The sequence below is a fragment of the Varanus komodoensis genome, unplaced genomic scaffold, assembly GCF_004798865.1.
Source record: "Varanus komodoensis strain SLA01 unplaced genomic scaffold, ASM479886v1 scaffold40, whole genome shotgun sequence".
Taxonomy (NCBI): Eukaryota; Metazoa; Chordata; class Lepidosauria; order Squamata; family Varanidae; genus Varanus; species Varanus komodoensis.
Window position 1 is genome coordinate 1,589,599 of NW_025335942.1, and position 15,570 is coordinate 1,605,168.

The 15,570-nt window shown below is 44.6% G+C and overlaps 1 long non-coding RNA gene across 1 annotated transcript; it reads right to left on the bottom strand.

Annotated features, from left to right (window-relative positions):
* Positions 1 to 569: 569 nt before the first annotated feature.
* LOC123029744 lies at positions 570 to 15,162 on the bottom strand. Its single transcript, XR_006415978.1, has 3 exons — positions 15,152 to 15,162; positions 7,115 to 7,123; positions 570 to 797 (listed from the first exon to the last, which is right to left on the bottom strand). It is a non-coding gene; the product is annotated as an uncharacterized LOC123029744 (long non-coding RNA).
* Positions 15,163 to 15,570: the final 408 nt, after the last annotated feature.

Consider the following 15,570-nt stretch of genomic DNA (forward strand, 5'->3'; position numbering starts at 1 on the left):
ACAAACTGTTTGTTTTATCACTACCTATTATTGTCTTGCTTATTATTATAATGAAAAGATAACATCCACAAGTTTTATTCATTGAAAATAATCCCACAAACAAAAAACACGCAGGGGTCTTCACATTGCAAGAGGTGTAATCTAGAGCAAATATCTGATTACAGGCTTATCATATTATTTCAGATGCAGTTATGCTGCATTCAATTTAAATCATCAAACCAATGCATCACTTTGATTTAAACCAATGCTTTACATCAAAAAGGTTTCTCCTTAACTTTTTTCTTGGAGGAATCAGAACATTATGCTCTTGAAAAGTGGAATATCGTCCATTCTACCTGATCTCCCAGTAGTTCAACACTTGTTCAAAAGGAGAAGGGGCAGTGCTTTTTTTGTGATAGAATGCACCGGAACAGAGTTCCAGCACCTTTTTTCAACAGATTTTCCAAGTTTTAAAAGTAACTTTTGAAAATTTGATACTTGGTCCACATGGATTTGAATTGCCCTGTCAAGCGTAGCAGGTAGGCAGCAAAATAATTAAAACGGTGCATGCGGGTTGCTTCTGTGTCGAATCCGATGCATGCGCACTTCGTCCGCGCTGGTTGTGATGGTGCTGCTCAGCTTGTGGCACTGCTCGGCTTGTGATTGGTTGTGTGGTCGCACGCTGAGTGCTTTCCGCGGACGGTGACTGTTACGTTTCGTTATACAACTGATGTGTGTGCGTGAGTACAGTGATTGACTATGTGCAAAAGGTAAATAATTTCATGAGTTCCAGCACCTTTTTTCTTACCAAAAAAGCACTGAGAAGGGGCAAATCTTGCCCTTCACTACAAGAGTAGCAGCAAACATGAACCTGGTGAATGAGTGCAGTGGATTGTTCTTTGAGGGTGAGATCTGTGGCAAGATGCGGTGAGGCTGAGCAGCCAACCTAGCCGGTCCTAAGGGCTCGTCACCTGTTGTGATGAAGGAGGCCAAGAGGCCTTCAGACTGATTTGAGCACGTTGCCTTGGAATGGTTGCACCAGAAGGTGGACCGAAGTTGTGCAGCGCAAACTCTAGGACAGTAGAGCAAGCCAAAGTGTCACAGGCCACTGATGCCCAAACATATGCTCACTTTGTGGGAGCCAGGAATCTTTTCCCAGCAGAGTGCTCTCACCCCATCTCTGCTCCTCAGCACCCCTAGAATGGAGCCCGGAAGGTTCTTGCCACCCACAACTCCTGTCCCCAAATGAAGGAAACTGTCTCCACCGCAGGATATTCCTTCCCCGTGGATCATGCTGAATAACGCCCATTACCAAGCTCGCTGCATTTTCTTGGCAAATAATTAAACCTTGCTGCTCGTGGCTTATATGTGCTCAGCGGGGTTCCTGCTTTTATTGTGGTTCAGTACAGCTTCACCTGAAAAGCCCATTAAAGTGAGCAGCCATTTCAAAGGATTTTTATGTAGAATGATGCCTATTGCGTACTTGAATACGAGTTGTAAATGTCTTCTTATCACTGAGGAAGTCTGTTTGTTTGTTTATATCACATTTTCGTCCTAGCCTTCATCCAGTTTTGCGTGGTGTACCAGCATGACATTTAATTATCACAGCATCCCCCATGATTTTAAGTAGATTTTTTAAGTGCATTTGAATGTTTTTAATGAATTACTTTCCTTGTAAATAAAATAATGTGGCATCATAGCAATCCGAGAATGTACATTTGCAGGACACAAATGAAGAAAGCTGAACATCATACAGGCACAGTCCGGTGGCTGCAAGATCAAAGTTCTGTGAAGTCAGAACTGGGGCACCCCCCCCCCCCCCCCCGCCTGCACAGCTTGCCTCCCTCTGAAGCTCTGAAGTCACCAGTGTAACTGCCGAGCTGCTATGAAGGCACGGGGGCACTCCAGAAAGCATGGAGAGAAAGAGCAAGGGAACAGTGGGAGATGAGGAATCCCACCCTTAGTTCAGCCCCTTCATTTCATGGGCAGAGTTAAAACAGTCAGACAGCCAAAATTGCCTCCCTAAGTGCTTAGGAGGGCAGGAGGGGCATGGAGGCCATTCTCACCCCACACTTTCCACTGGACGCCCATAATCTTCCAAGCTCAGAGGGTCATGGGCCACCATATTGGACAGTCTGTCCATATCATAGTTAATCATCTCACAAATGTGGTGTGTCTCTTTGCTTCTCTTTTCCATCTGACATGACATCTGTGAATTCCAGTTAGTACCAGGAACAGATTCAGAAGATTCCTGGGTTTTGGATTATCCAGAAGAGAGCCTGCATTACTACTCTGTCCTAGCACACCACCGCTTCATTTTGCATAAAGCCAATGATTAATCTAATAAGTCTCTTGAGGTTTTCCCCATTAATATTTTGAAGCTAAATGTCAGACAGGTCAGAACATTGCATCTTCTAAACTTAGGTTCATTCTTTTCCTATCAGAGGAAGAGCGCTGTGTAACTCAAAACTTACACAGAAATACAAGGCAGACATGTCATTAGTGGAGCTGGCTGGAGCCGGGGGGTCAGACTAGATGGCCTGGGAGACCCCTTCTGACTCGCTCTGTTTCTATGTTTCTGTGTTTCTAAATGTCTGAATCTTTAGTTCTAAAATGATATTGTTTTACTTAATGTCCTTGCTGACTGGGGTTTTCTTTTATCTCAAGCTAATCTCACCAACAACAGTTGTGCGACACTTGAAAATGTTCAAAGCAGTTAACATGGACTATTAAGTTGTACTGCTTATGAAACCCCAGTGAGATAAGTCAGTAGTTTGTTCCTCCCCCACCCCCATTACAGAAGTGGAGACTGAAGATCAGAGAGAATTGCTTACCCAAAACCAGATACCTAAATTCATAATAGAGATGGAATTCACACCAGGGACCCCGGAGTTAAGTCCCTTGTGGCCAGATACCATGTTTACTCAGAAGTAAACCCCACTGAGTTTAGTGCAGTTGACTCCTGGAAAAAATGAGGGACAAAACTGGCTTGGTTCACAATTTAATATGTACTGACCTACTTTTCATTTCCTAAACTACTACGTCTGCTAAAGCACTGTTAATTTTCAGGTTCCGCAGTTCTCCAAATTGTGCAGTATAGTTCACCAAAGGAAAATTTATACAACAGAGAGAAAATGTATATGCTTTATGTGGAAAAGCTTAACAATGTGTGTGTACATGTGTGTGTTAGAGGAAATTGTGTATAAAATCCACATAGGTTTTCATGGGCATGAAAATGCATACAAATTTTCCATGTTTAAGAATGCAAACTGATGGAAAAATGGGTTAAAACTGATTTATGCATGAGAAAATGTGAATATTATAGATAGTGAAACACACAGATTTCTCAGCCCCTACCTCTGGGTGAGCATTCACAGGATTAATAAACAAAAAGCCATGCTGGATCAGGCCAAAAGCCTGACTCAGGAGTTGGGAGATTCTTTCAGCCTGGGTTTTAAAGAAACTCTCTTCTCAGGGGCTGCACCAGCACCCCTATGGTGGGCAAAATCAAAGGTGCGGGGGCGGGTTATTTTTTAATTGTAGTTTAATATTCTTCTTGCCAGTAAACAAACAGAGAATCTCCAGAAGGACAAACTTGGTCCTTCAGCCTGACGTTCCCCTTCCGTGACCTATTTAGACAAGCACTGTGTTCACTCAGGGGCCAACCAGGTGCCTCTACGAAACACGCAAGGGGGGTACAAGAGCAATGCTGCCCCCCTGCCGATGTGCCTCTTCAATGGCTACTGAGGAGCATAATGCTTGCTACCAATACAAGAGGTAATAAGTAGCCATTATGAAGCAAAGCCTTGGAGAGCCATTGCAATGGAAACCCATCAACCCTGGACTGCCCACCCCTGCAGCCTCCTGGGCCCAGAATCTTCCTGATCTCAGAACCCTGGGCTGGGTTCTGGACTGGATTCAGCATAGGACAAGCCCAAGCTTGGGGAACAAAACAAGTTTGTTGAAACGATAAAATATAGGGGTGGAGGGACTAAAGCACAGAGGCTAAAAGGATAAAACCAGGTAAAAGAGGGAGAGGGAAGGGGAAATTGGACAGCAGTAACAATACTCTGTACGGCCAACCAAGAAGCTCTGCCTCCTGGAGTTTCATTGGCCCACTCAGACAGAAAACAACAAAGCTAAATCCTAGCCTCAGCTATACATGGAGAGAGTCTGCCTTCCACAGGCACAAGATACGCAGGGCAACACAGCAATGTCAGAACACTGTCAGAACATCCCAAGGGGGGAACAAGAGGCTGCTCTGTTCCTGGGCTTTATGCACCCCCTGCGCAGGTCAGCTGACCTGTGGGGAGATGGCCCTTCTCCCAATTCCTGGGGCCAGCCATTTACTCCCGGTGCCAGTCTTTAGCCAGTCATGGCTGTGATCTCTGGCATCCTTGAGGCCATATTTTCTGATCGTTCTCACCCCTCATCACAAAGGGAGGATGGTGCCTCCAGGAGACCTTGGGCACCAGCTTCCAACTCGGCTGCCACCTGGTTTTTCCAACATTTTGTCATTTACAGTATTAACCCTTCCTTTGCCCTCTAGAGCTTCAAAAGCCAGTTCATGTTACAGTCCTATCCTCCATGGACTTGCCTGTTCTTTTCAAGCCACCCAAGTTGACCATAATTATCTCTTAGAGTATCCCATCACTGTGTGAAGACCTTTTATCTGTCTTGATTCCTCCACCATTCTGTTTTGTGAGGCTACTCTGGGCTCCAGCATTATAAAAAGGGGAGGGAAAAGCTCCGCTATCCACGTTTTTGTGCCTTGTGTAGTTCTGAACACTTCTGTCATGTCCCCCTTTGCTCACCGTTTTTCTAAGTTAAACAATCCCAGAGGTTCTAACCTTTCCTGGTACAGCAGTTGCTCCAGCCGCTTGATCGTTTTAATTGCAGACTTAGCCTTTCTCAAGCCAGCTTTTGCTAACAACTATTCCTGTTTTGAACTCTTGGAAATGACAAACTATTTTTAAACACGGTATATTCACAGTGACAGCAAGTTTGTGTAAAGATTTTTCCCAACTCCATGTCTGCAGTAGCCTCAGAGTGTGATTTTAAGTGGAAGTAAACTAATTTTCACAACACATTGTGCCCAGGACTGCAGCTGTGCCAAATACGCATGCACACACACACGTGTACACACAAATAATCCCTGTTGATCTCTATGAAAAGGAAAATATCCAAGAGCTGGTTAAATAACTGAAGAGACCAGACATGAATTCTATTATTATTAAAGCACGTTCTGTTCTTGATCAGCCTATCAAAACACATACATGTATCTCCTTGTGACAAGTCAGCATGAGAAGTCAACAAGAAGGAACTGCAACTTAAGCTGTGTTTCAACCTCAGCCAGCTGGGCATGGTCTTCCAGTTTCAAAATACTTGGAAGTAGGCATTACTGCCATTATTCAACATGTAGAGGAATAAAATCTGCCACTTACCAGGTGAAAGCTTCCAATGTGTAACTAACACTGTGTGCACCATGAACCCAAACCTCCCAGTACAGATTTAGATTTAGGGCAGCCAAGAGGGTCTGGACTCTGGACTCCCACTAAAATTTCTCCTCCTTTCTTTTATTCAGCAGTGGCTGGTGACTTCCATGTCAGTGAGGTAGCGTATCCACTCCGAGTTTCAGTCCAGACTTCAAAGGAAGTTCATGGTGCTGAACCTCTTTTTGGCACTGGCTTCACCACCATGGAGAGCTCCTGAAAAGTTGAGGTTGGAGCCACTGGCATGGGAGCTACCAGGTTCCACCAGTTTTGCTTCCAATTCACTTTTCCAAATAACAAAGTATTATGATGATGATGCAGCCCATTGTTTGGAGATGGAAATTCTAGGTTTGTGTCATACTCCAAAGGCAGGAACATCTTTTCTACCTTTTTTTTTTTTTTTTTTTTGAGGTATGTGAGATGCGCCATTGTCCCTAATAACTAAGCCAAAATCTTGTTTTTCACTCTTCCTCTGCCATACAGAGGTCATCTGGAAAGAGTGGGAAATACAGGAATGAAACACCAGACAGTCCATAAATTTGTTAGTTAAGTGTGAATATAAGATGAGTTTGTGAAAAAAATTGTCAGCATGCCAGATAAACATATTTATAAAAAGAGACGGGGAGGGTGAGAGAGAAAGTGAATGGGCCCTCAACACTGCAAGGGAATGCGCTCCCCAGAGAGGTCCGCCTGGCGCCGTCATTATTTGTTTTTCGGCACCAGGCTAAGACCTTTTTATTTAAAACTTATTTTAATTGTTAAATTATTTGTATTTATAGGATTTTAAATTTTTAGCCGAGATGCACCGGGGGTTTTTAAATAATTTTTTTATTGTTATATTGTTATTATTTATGTATTGTGTTTCTGTTATGAGCCGCCCCAAGGCTTCGTTGCGATGGGGGCAGCATAAAAATGTTTTAAATAAATAAATATTAAGTGTTCTATAGGGTGGATATTAGATTTACGTCTGTAATGGGGTCCCTGCTAGAACAGACAGACATCCTGTTTCCCACAGAACCAACCAGATCCCTTTGGGAAGCCCACAAACAGAACGTAAAAGCATTTTTAAAAACCCACGTAACAACAACACAACATCAAGGTTTTTCTATGTAGCCAGAACATTTTCTCTTTTTCCCCAGAATGTTTCCACTCATTCCATATAACTAGAAAAGGTTAAGGCCTGAGTTGGTAGCCAGCCTTAAACCTGAGTCCATCAGAACTCTGACCAGACTGTGTAGCGATAAAAATATGTATGTGGCGATATCACAATGTTGTGCACTTTTGCTAGGGATGGCAGGGAAAGGTTTCTCAGTTCTAATTTTGCTTTTGCAAACTATGGTTGCAAACCAAAGCTCTATTCTCTTTCTAAATTTGCTTTTCTTCAAACTTCGCACTGGAGTTTTTCAACTGAAACATCTATACAAAACTGTGTACAGCAGGGGATGGCACAGCTGACAGTTCTATATTAGTGCAAATAACATTGAATATGCATGATTGTGGGCAAATTTTGTGGTCGTTCCATATTGCAAAGTTGTTTCCAGCTCATGGCAACCCCATGAATGAATGCTCTCCACAATGTGCTGTCCTTCACAGCCCTGTTCAGCTCTTGTGAACTCACGTCTGTGGCACTGTAAGTGGCTAACCTGTATGGACTTGACATGTTGTGGTGAGAATCTTGCCATTCTCATACTTTCCTATACATCAGGTGCAAGAGAGTGGCCAATTTCTTCTCAACATGACCCAGAAGCTTGCATGACCAGCTGCTTGATGAGCACTCTGTAGCTCAACCCTTGGGCTTTGCCTACCAGCAGAAACCAGGAAATCTCTCAACGTTCTCATGATTTGCTTCTTCTTCCCTGAGTTGCTGAAAGGTGCCAACGTCTCACCTTCCCAGGTCCTCCTCCCCAATATTGAAGGACCCAAAAAGCAGTCCAATGGTGAATTCACCCCCTCTTGTCTCATTTAGTACAAGTGACTTTCTATGCTGATGTCATCCTTTTATTTCTACCGACACTTCCTCAAGCCTCCATCACCGACTCCCACGGGTACAATTAAGGAAATATCTAACGTAATGGTATCGGGAGGTGGCGTTCAACTGTATCTGACTGGGGGAAAGGGGAAGAGCTTAATGCAAGGCTGACATTTTGGGGGCTGCCTCCTCTCTTAACACCTCATTCCAATTTACTTTAACAGTCGGGCAGGAGGAAGCATCCTCACCCTGCACAGTGCTACACACACAACAACTGGTAGTTTGGGTGACTTTAAAATTCTGCTGTGCTCCTCAGCTCTATTGTCCTCGTATTTGCTGCTTGGCCGTACCCCTGCCACGGGATGCCCAAATGCTTACATTCACAATTGCGTACATCTTCATTCCCCCTTCCCCATCACAGCCTTGCACAATGTCCCACCAAAGTGCTACTCTTCTAATGCATGTTTCTTTGCATGCTGTCGGTGATGTAATGAAACATTGTCTGTTGCTATGGTAATGACCAGCAGTGTACAGCAGGCGCCATAATTATCCTTATTACAGGTGTGGACTGCGAGGCTCAACAAGCTTTCTTTTTCTTTCCAGACAATTCAAGTTTCATCCTGTATTTCTGAGGATACGCCAAGATTTCCTGTTAATAGATTCAGACAATTGTTTCTGTTGCTGAAACCGCACTCCCCAGGGAGTCCCTTGAATATTTTTCCCATTTTTAATGTGTCAAAATAAAAATACCTTGGAAAGCATTGTTTTTAAAGTGTTGAAGCAAGGGAGGGAGGGAGGAATGTTGAAATTGCATTCAGAGCTCATCTCAAGTCCATAAACAGCCAGAAAGAGACACAGACTGTAACTTCTGCGTGATGTATCAATGCAAGCTATGCACCAGTCACAAGATTTGCCCTGAACTCCTATTTGTTCCTTTAGAAAATGGTCTGACTCTGCTTAGGTCAATTTGCACAAGAACAGTCTTTACATTTTGATTGTATCCCTCCTCAAGAGGGAGAGGAAGAGAAAAAGGGGAAAGGGGAAGGGGGACACAATTTTCCTGCTATGTTCTTAAGCTGAATATTCTTCTAAGCTGGCAGACAGCATGGAGGTTTCCCTACGTAAGAGAACCGCAAAGATTCAGAACTGTAGGTCTATGTGGAAGGTGACTCCCCACATGCAGGGGGAGGTTTAGTAATTAGCTTCCCGCTCACAGGGGGCTTGGAGGCAATTTGAATGAAACAGGGCATGTGATAGCGGCCCCTCCAGACAAGAAATCTGCAGAGTTTCAGAAGGAAAGGTGCAGGGCCTTAGGAGAAGATTGAAACCTGTTTAAGACTTTCTTTTTTCATACTGAAGCCTGCTAGCATTGGAAGAATGTCCTTCCCAAAAGCCAAGTGCTGGACAAGCCCTTGCTGAAATATGCAGCATGGTTAGAAGGTGGCCCTGTTAGTCGCTCTACCACACTCCCTCCCTCCCTGCATCAGCATTTAGAGAAACAGAAGCACAAAAGAATCAATTCTTGAGACATATCATCTGCCTTCCTGCAGCTGAATTGCCACCAAAGCCTCATAGACAGCCCAGCTTCTGCTCGACTAACCTTGGAGGAAAGTCACCTCCTTAGCACAAGAGAAAATTCTTCGGCCCCATTAAGCCTGTCAGGGGAGGATTCCCACCCAGTTTCCTATTTGTGTCATTTTTCTCCTCCAAAAGAAAGAAAAGCTTACTTGAACTGGAAATATGCACACATATTATATGTACACATGCAGAAATGGACTTAGACATATCTATTATATACACATGGAACTCGCCTCACGTATCCCTAAGTGCAAGGTGGTGGTATGCTGCTGTTTATCTTTCACATTGTCAAAACACCCAGCTCCACGGGGGCAAGGAATGGCCCTGAGCATCTCCCACATCCTAAGGCATGTCTGACACATCCCATGTGCAAGACCTGTGGAATACGTCTCCACCCCCCTCCTGACAGCCCCAGTGTGGATCACATGGAACATTTCATCATAATGTGTGTTTAAGAACACCTGTCCGGGGCAACCCGGGATGCTTCTGGGAAGCCTGCGTGTGTGGCCTTCCTTGCTGCTTAGCAGGGGCATGACAGAAAACAAAGCAAGACAAAGCAACCCCACTGTGTAAATGTGATCCTCCCTGAACGGGTGGGCAGCAAAAACCGTCTTGCTGCATCAAACCCAAGTTCACCAAATCCATCCTTTTTGTCCAGATTCTTATAGGTGCTGCCAAGCATTTCTTCTTGCAAGACCCTGTAGGTGGGACTCTACTCATTGAGGTCATGGGTCCTCAAACTACGGCCTGTGGGCCGGATTCGGCCCACCTCAGAGGTTTTGGACTCACCGCCACCCGCCTCGTCGGCTGGGCGCCCAGCAGCAGCTTGCTCACATGGAGATCTTTTTGGACTCGCTCGGAGAAAACAATCTCTGAGCAAGCAAGCCGCTGCTTTGCCATGCACGCCTCGTGCTGCCTTGCTGCGCGCACCCACCCCTGCCCAGCCTTGCCTCACCACACGCACCCACCTGCCACCCCCACCCCCTCGCGCCTGCCACTGGCGCCTTTCAACTGGCCCCCTGTTGAAAAAGTTTGAGGACCCCTGATTTAGATGGTATAGTTGCTAGCTGATACACCAGGCTTCCATAACCTGGCACCCTCTCGCCATTCCTGACCACTGGCCATGCTGGTTATGATCCACAACGTCTGGGGACATCTGGGAAAGACTGTTAGTAGACTTTCACAAAGCTATAATCCCAAATGTTGAATACATTAAAAAAAATCCTGCCTCGTGGCCACCACACATTTCATAGCAGCAAATCCCATGTCTGTACTATTTAAAACAACAACAACAAAACCCAGAGGTGGTGGGAGTCCAGTGTGAGATTCATACATGCTGATCATGATAAGCGTTTGTGACAACCCCATCGTGGCAGGAGTAATGCCCGTTCGAGTGAAAGTGCTTTTACTTAAGAGAGAATATGAGTTTTCAATTGATTTTTTGCACCTTGTCATCCATCAGAAGCAATGATTGAAACACGTTTCATTCCATGACATTTCTAGGATTGTATAATTTAGGGAGTATGGATGGTTTTAGCAGAAACAAGGACAAGAATTAAAAATGTACATACTGAAGAGAATATTTTTATTCACAGAAGTGTTTGCCAGTTTTGTTCTGGCACCAGTTTTGGATCCTAGTGGGGAGAAAAAGACCACGTGAAATTGGAAGTTGCCAAGGCTGGCTGCAATCGACTTCGGGAGCTTGGTCCGAATTTTAGATGGTTTGCATTCTTGGTCTAGAGACAGAATTGAATGATAGTCCCTCTTCTTGTTCCTGAATCAGCAAGTCCCAATAACTCCCTAACCAGAAATGATCCCCCTTTGCCTCCTTAAGAAAACACTGAATTCCAGTGTTACTTTGCACTTCAAAGTATCACTGCACATTAGGTAAAACTATTCCCAATCCGAGCGCAGCTTTGCATCCCCGACTCCCAGCCTGTGCAGCCTGAACATGCTTGAGGTGAGCATCAGCTCTGGAAAGAAGGCATTGAGGCAGCTGCTTTGCAACCATCATGGGCCGTTCGGATTCTGCGCTGGATACAATCATTAGCTAAAGCGAAGAATGACTCTTCACACTAACAAACACTCGAGCAACTATTATTTATTTATTTATTTATTTAAAATATTTATATACTGCCAGTGTGGTGCAGTGGTGAAGAGCGTGGGACTAGGACTCAGACAACCTGGGTTCGAGTCCCCGCTCAGCCATGGAGCCAGCTGGGTGACTTTGGGCCAGTCACAGACTCTCAGCCCAACCTACCTCACAGGGTGGTTGTTGTGGGGAGAAGATGGAGGAGGAGAGATGATGTAAGCTGCCTTGAGCCCTTTGTAGGAAAAAGGCAGGATATAAATAGAAAAATAAATAAATAAATACTTATACCTCTCTGGGGAGCAGATTCCACAATCAAGATGCTACTTCTGAAAAGGTGTTCTTCTGGTAGCAACTCTTCCAGCTTCTTTCAAGGAGGGTCTCGGGGAAGGACCCCAGCAGATGATCTTAGGGTACTGGCTGGTGTACAAAGGAGACATTCCTTTGAATATCTAAGCCCTAAATTGTTTAGGGCTTTATATGTAAATGTTAACACCTTAAATTGGGCCTGGACTTCAATTGGTCACCCATCAAGGTAGTAAAAGACTGACTTTATGCGATCCAGTCCTCATCAGCAACCTAGATGTTCTATTCTGTACCAGTTAAAGCACCTGGACCATTTTCAAGGATAGCCCCATGCAGAGCAAGTTACAATGATCCAAGTGTGAGGTTACCACAGCATGGATTACTGTTGCTAGGCTCTGACTGTCCAGGTAAGGACGTAGTTGATGGACCAGCCAAAGCTGGTGGAATTGCTCCTTGCCACAGCAGTCATCTGGAACTCCAAGGATAGCTCCGGGTCAAGGAGTACTCCTAAGGTATGCAAACTGCCCCACAGGGAGGTGCAACCCTGTACTGCACAGGGTGAAACCACTCACCTGGACAGATGACCCACCTACCAACAGCACCTTCTTCTTATCTGGATTGAAGTTTAATTTTTTGACCTTCATCCAGTTCCTCACTCTGCCCAGGCACTAGTTCAGAGCTGTCACCTCCTCAGCTGGATTAGATGAAAAGGAGAGGCATACTGATGATACTTCAATCCAGACCTCTGGATGACCTCTCCCAGAATGTAGATGTTAAAGAACATGGGGGATACTGCAGGCAAAAATGCCAAAACTGAGGCTGTCTTTCTGTGAAGCCAAAACTCCTTGGAGAAGATGATCATGCTAGGGAAAGTTGAGGGCAGAGGAAGAAAAGGAAGACCAAATACGAAGTGGGTTGATTCCAGAAAAGAAGCCACAGCCCTGGACTTGGAAGTGTGGAAAGAGGCTGTCAGGGGGGCTTGGAAGGTTTTTATTCATAAGGCCATCATAAGTCAGAGGTGAGTTGATGGCATATAGCAAGAATAAACACACTTCACATCTACTGTACAGTTTCTAGGCTTCTTGATTCAATGTATGTAGAAGCCCACTTAACTTCTGGTCTGACACTGCCAGCTACAATTTTTAAAATAAATTATAATATTTATATCCCACTGTTTTCCTTTCGAGGAATTTGAGGAATCTTACAGAATTCTCCTCCTCCTCCTCTCAGTCTTATCCTCACAGCAACAGTCCTGGGAGGAAGATTGGGCGGAGAGTCTGTGACTGGCCCAGAATCACCCGGTGAGCTCCATGACTGAGTGGGGACTAGAGTCAGAAGCCCCAGTCCCGAGCCCCAGTCCCACACTCTTAACCATTATACTACAATAGCAGCTCCACCACTTTCCCCCACACTGCATAGAAAGAAGTGGCTGGACTTGTTTTATTTGTCTATTTATTGAGCTGTGCAAGAGGTAGTTTTCATCTGTCACCTAACAGTCTTAGATTAATGTTTCTATTACCTTCCCCCTTCCTTCTATTTTATTTATTTATTTTTAATTATGATATTTATTACCAACTTTTCATGATAAAATAATCCTGCCCTGGGATACAACTAGTAAAATAGAACAAGGCCATAAAATATTCGCCTTAATATCCCCAGTCAAACAGGGGGGGAAGAGCGGCACGGAGAAAGAGCAGTTCACACAATAGTAAACGAGAAGTGGAAGCGGGAGGCAAAACGGATAGTCCAAGAAGAGCCTGGACACGGGAGGATTTTTGAAGACCTTTTTCATGGAGGGAGGGGCATGTTGTGGGGCTTTTGGCACAGGGACTTTCAGCTAGCACCCCTCCCTGGAAGCGAAGGCCTGTGCCGAAGCACTTCTGAAGGAGCGGCTATTGACCTCGGTATCTCGGTCCATCAAGAAGGGCAGGTGCTACATTCCTGGTCCTCCACGCCACATACTGGACTTGGGGAATGAACATACCTTTCAGTGGTCAGATTATGGGGCTGGGAAAATACAGAAGCCTGTTCGTGGTAACTATCCAGCCAGTACAAGAAGAGTATATGTTTGAGTCTGGCCTTCAAGCAGCTCTGCAAACTAAATTATGATTTGATAGTTTCCAAGTCTGGCAGAAAGCCAGGAATTTGGACTACTCCCTGCAAGCAATACATTTTCAGCATTTCTCAGAAAAGGGAACAACTCCTGGGAGTCATCCTGTGCTTTTACATAATAATATGACAATCATCCTCAGTCAACCAGAGTATCTGTACAACATGACCTGAGTTATTTGTTAGTTGTGCTTCTTCAGGGCTGTTGCAACCAGGAATCCTACCCACATGTGTCTCAGAATGCATGAGAAGCGTGCATGAGTGAGATGCTCTTAAAAGGCCAGTATTCCCCTGCCTTGTGGTCACAAATGCCTAACATTGCAACATCCAGGTCCTATTGTAACCAAAGTATCCAGTGAATTATCTTAGATGTGAGAAATAATAATCCCCATCCAACTGTACATAAAAGGAAGCAGGCAGAGTTGACTCTACCATTAGGCAAAGTGAGGCAGTTTAGGTGGCATTAGGTGGTAGCGAGGTGATGGAAAAGAGAGGACAGTCCACGGGACCCACCAAGGATGACCTAAGGGATCCTGCTGCCTTGAGGATCAATAATCCACAGGCCCTTCCAGGCACCTCATGGAAAATGAGTGGTCCACCATCTTGTTCTTTGGATTAGGGAACAAAATATCTTGAGCCAACCCTAGAAGCAGCCTGCTAACCACTTACCCATTACTACACTGGGCAATCATGTATACAGTGAGACATCTGTGAGGCCCCAGCTTCATCCAATAGCTGAGATGGCATTTGTTAACCTTATCCAAAAATAAATAAATAAAGCTGGAATTCAGCCATCAATAGTTCAAGAGGAAACATATGGTGGCTGGATCATATTCCAGCTTTCATAGTTATTTTCAATACAGGCTTCACATGTGGACCAACAGTCCTGGTGGGTACACTAGAGCTCTGTGCCCACCAAACCATTCACTGAGTGGGAAGCCATTTCCCCAAGATTAGGTTAGCTGCCCCTGAAGGGAGGCTGTGTGTAGCATCACAAAAGGAAGGTATCAGCCAATCTGTAGCTGGCATCCTTTGCAGTTTAAATATTATGCCTCTCTGAGTCCACATTTCTCAGCTGAGTATCATGGTAAATAGACGAGGGTATTTGGAGCACAAATGAAGCTCTCATGTAGCAGACTGAGTTCCCTTCGTACAGATTATAGTTTGTTACATCCACTGGATAGAAACGAATGCAATATTTTCCCCAGATGACTCGTTCCTCTAATAATTATTCTTCAGCTCTTTGAGATAAATGTCATCTTTCTACAGGAAAACACTGTTACTGGCATCCTGCGTGAGGTCCTTTGAGCTACGAGGCAACTGGGTGCTGCAGGCAACATAAACATCGTTGAGTAAAAATAGAACATCAGATAATAAAAGTATCCCTCAAGGAAAACATCCATTGTTTGAACATATTTTATACGATGTACAGTTCTTCTCTTAAACTGCCACAAGCTCAGCCCACTTAGACAAATCTACAAGTGAATTCTCCCTAATCTGTTCTTCTTAAGTTCTCTTTTCTCACACATGCACAGTTGTGTACAAACACCTAATGGTGCCGGAAGAAGAACTCAGTCCATAAAACCGCAATGCATAATTGTGAACTAAACAAAGAGAAGAAAAGTACACAGTAATACTAAAAAGACTTGACATGTTTCTGTCAACTTTCCATTTAATTTTAGAGCAATGGCTATGCCAAACATCCTTTCAGTATAATCGATCTGTCACAGAGAGGACACCCCACCCAGTTTAACGGATCACATTATCCATAAGAGAGATCTCAGGTAGGGCGCATAAGGGGCATCCAACAGATCTGTGTGAACCAAGAGAGAGTGCATAGTCTCGATATCCTAATAAGCTATTGATGAGAGGCCATTCCAGATGCGGGTGCTGCATTCTGGATAAAACGGCAAGGTACCGATGACGAGGCGCATTGCAGTGAAAGCCAGTGGAGCTGGATCCAGGGTGTTGGACTTGGATGGGAGAGGTCCTGGCACACAGCCCTGCTCCACAGCTCTCATCTTTCATTGATACCAATTTAGCCTGGG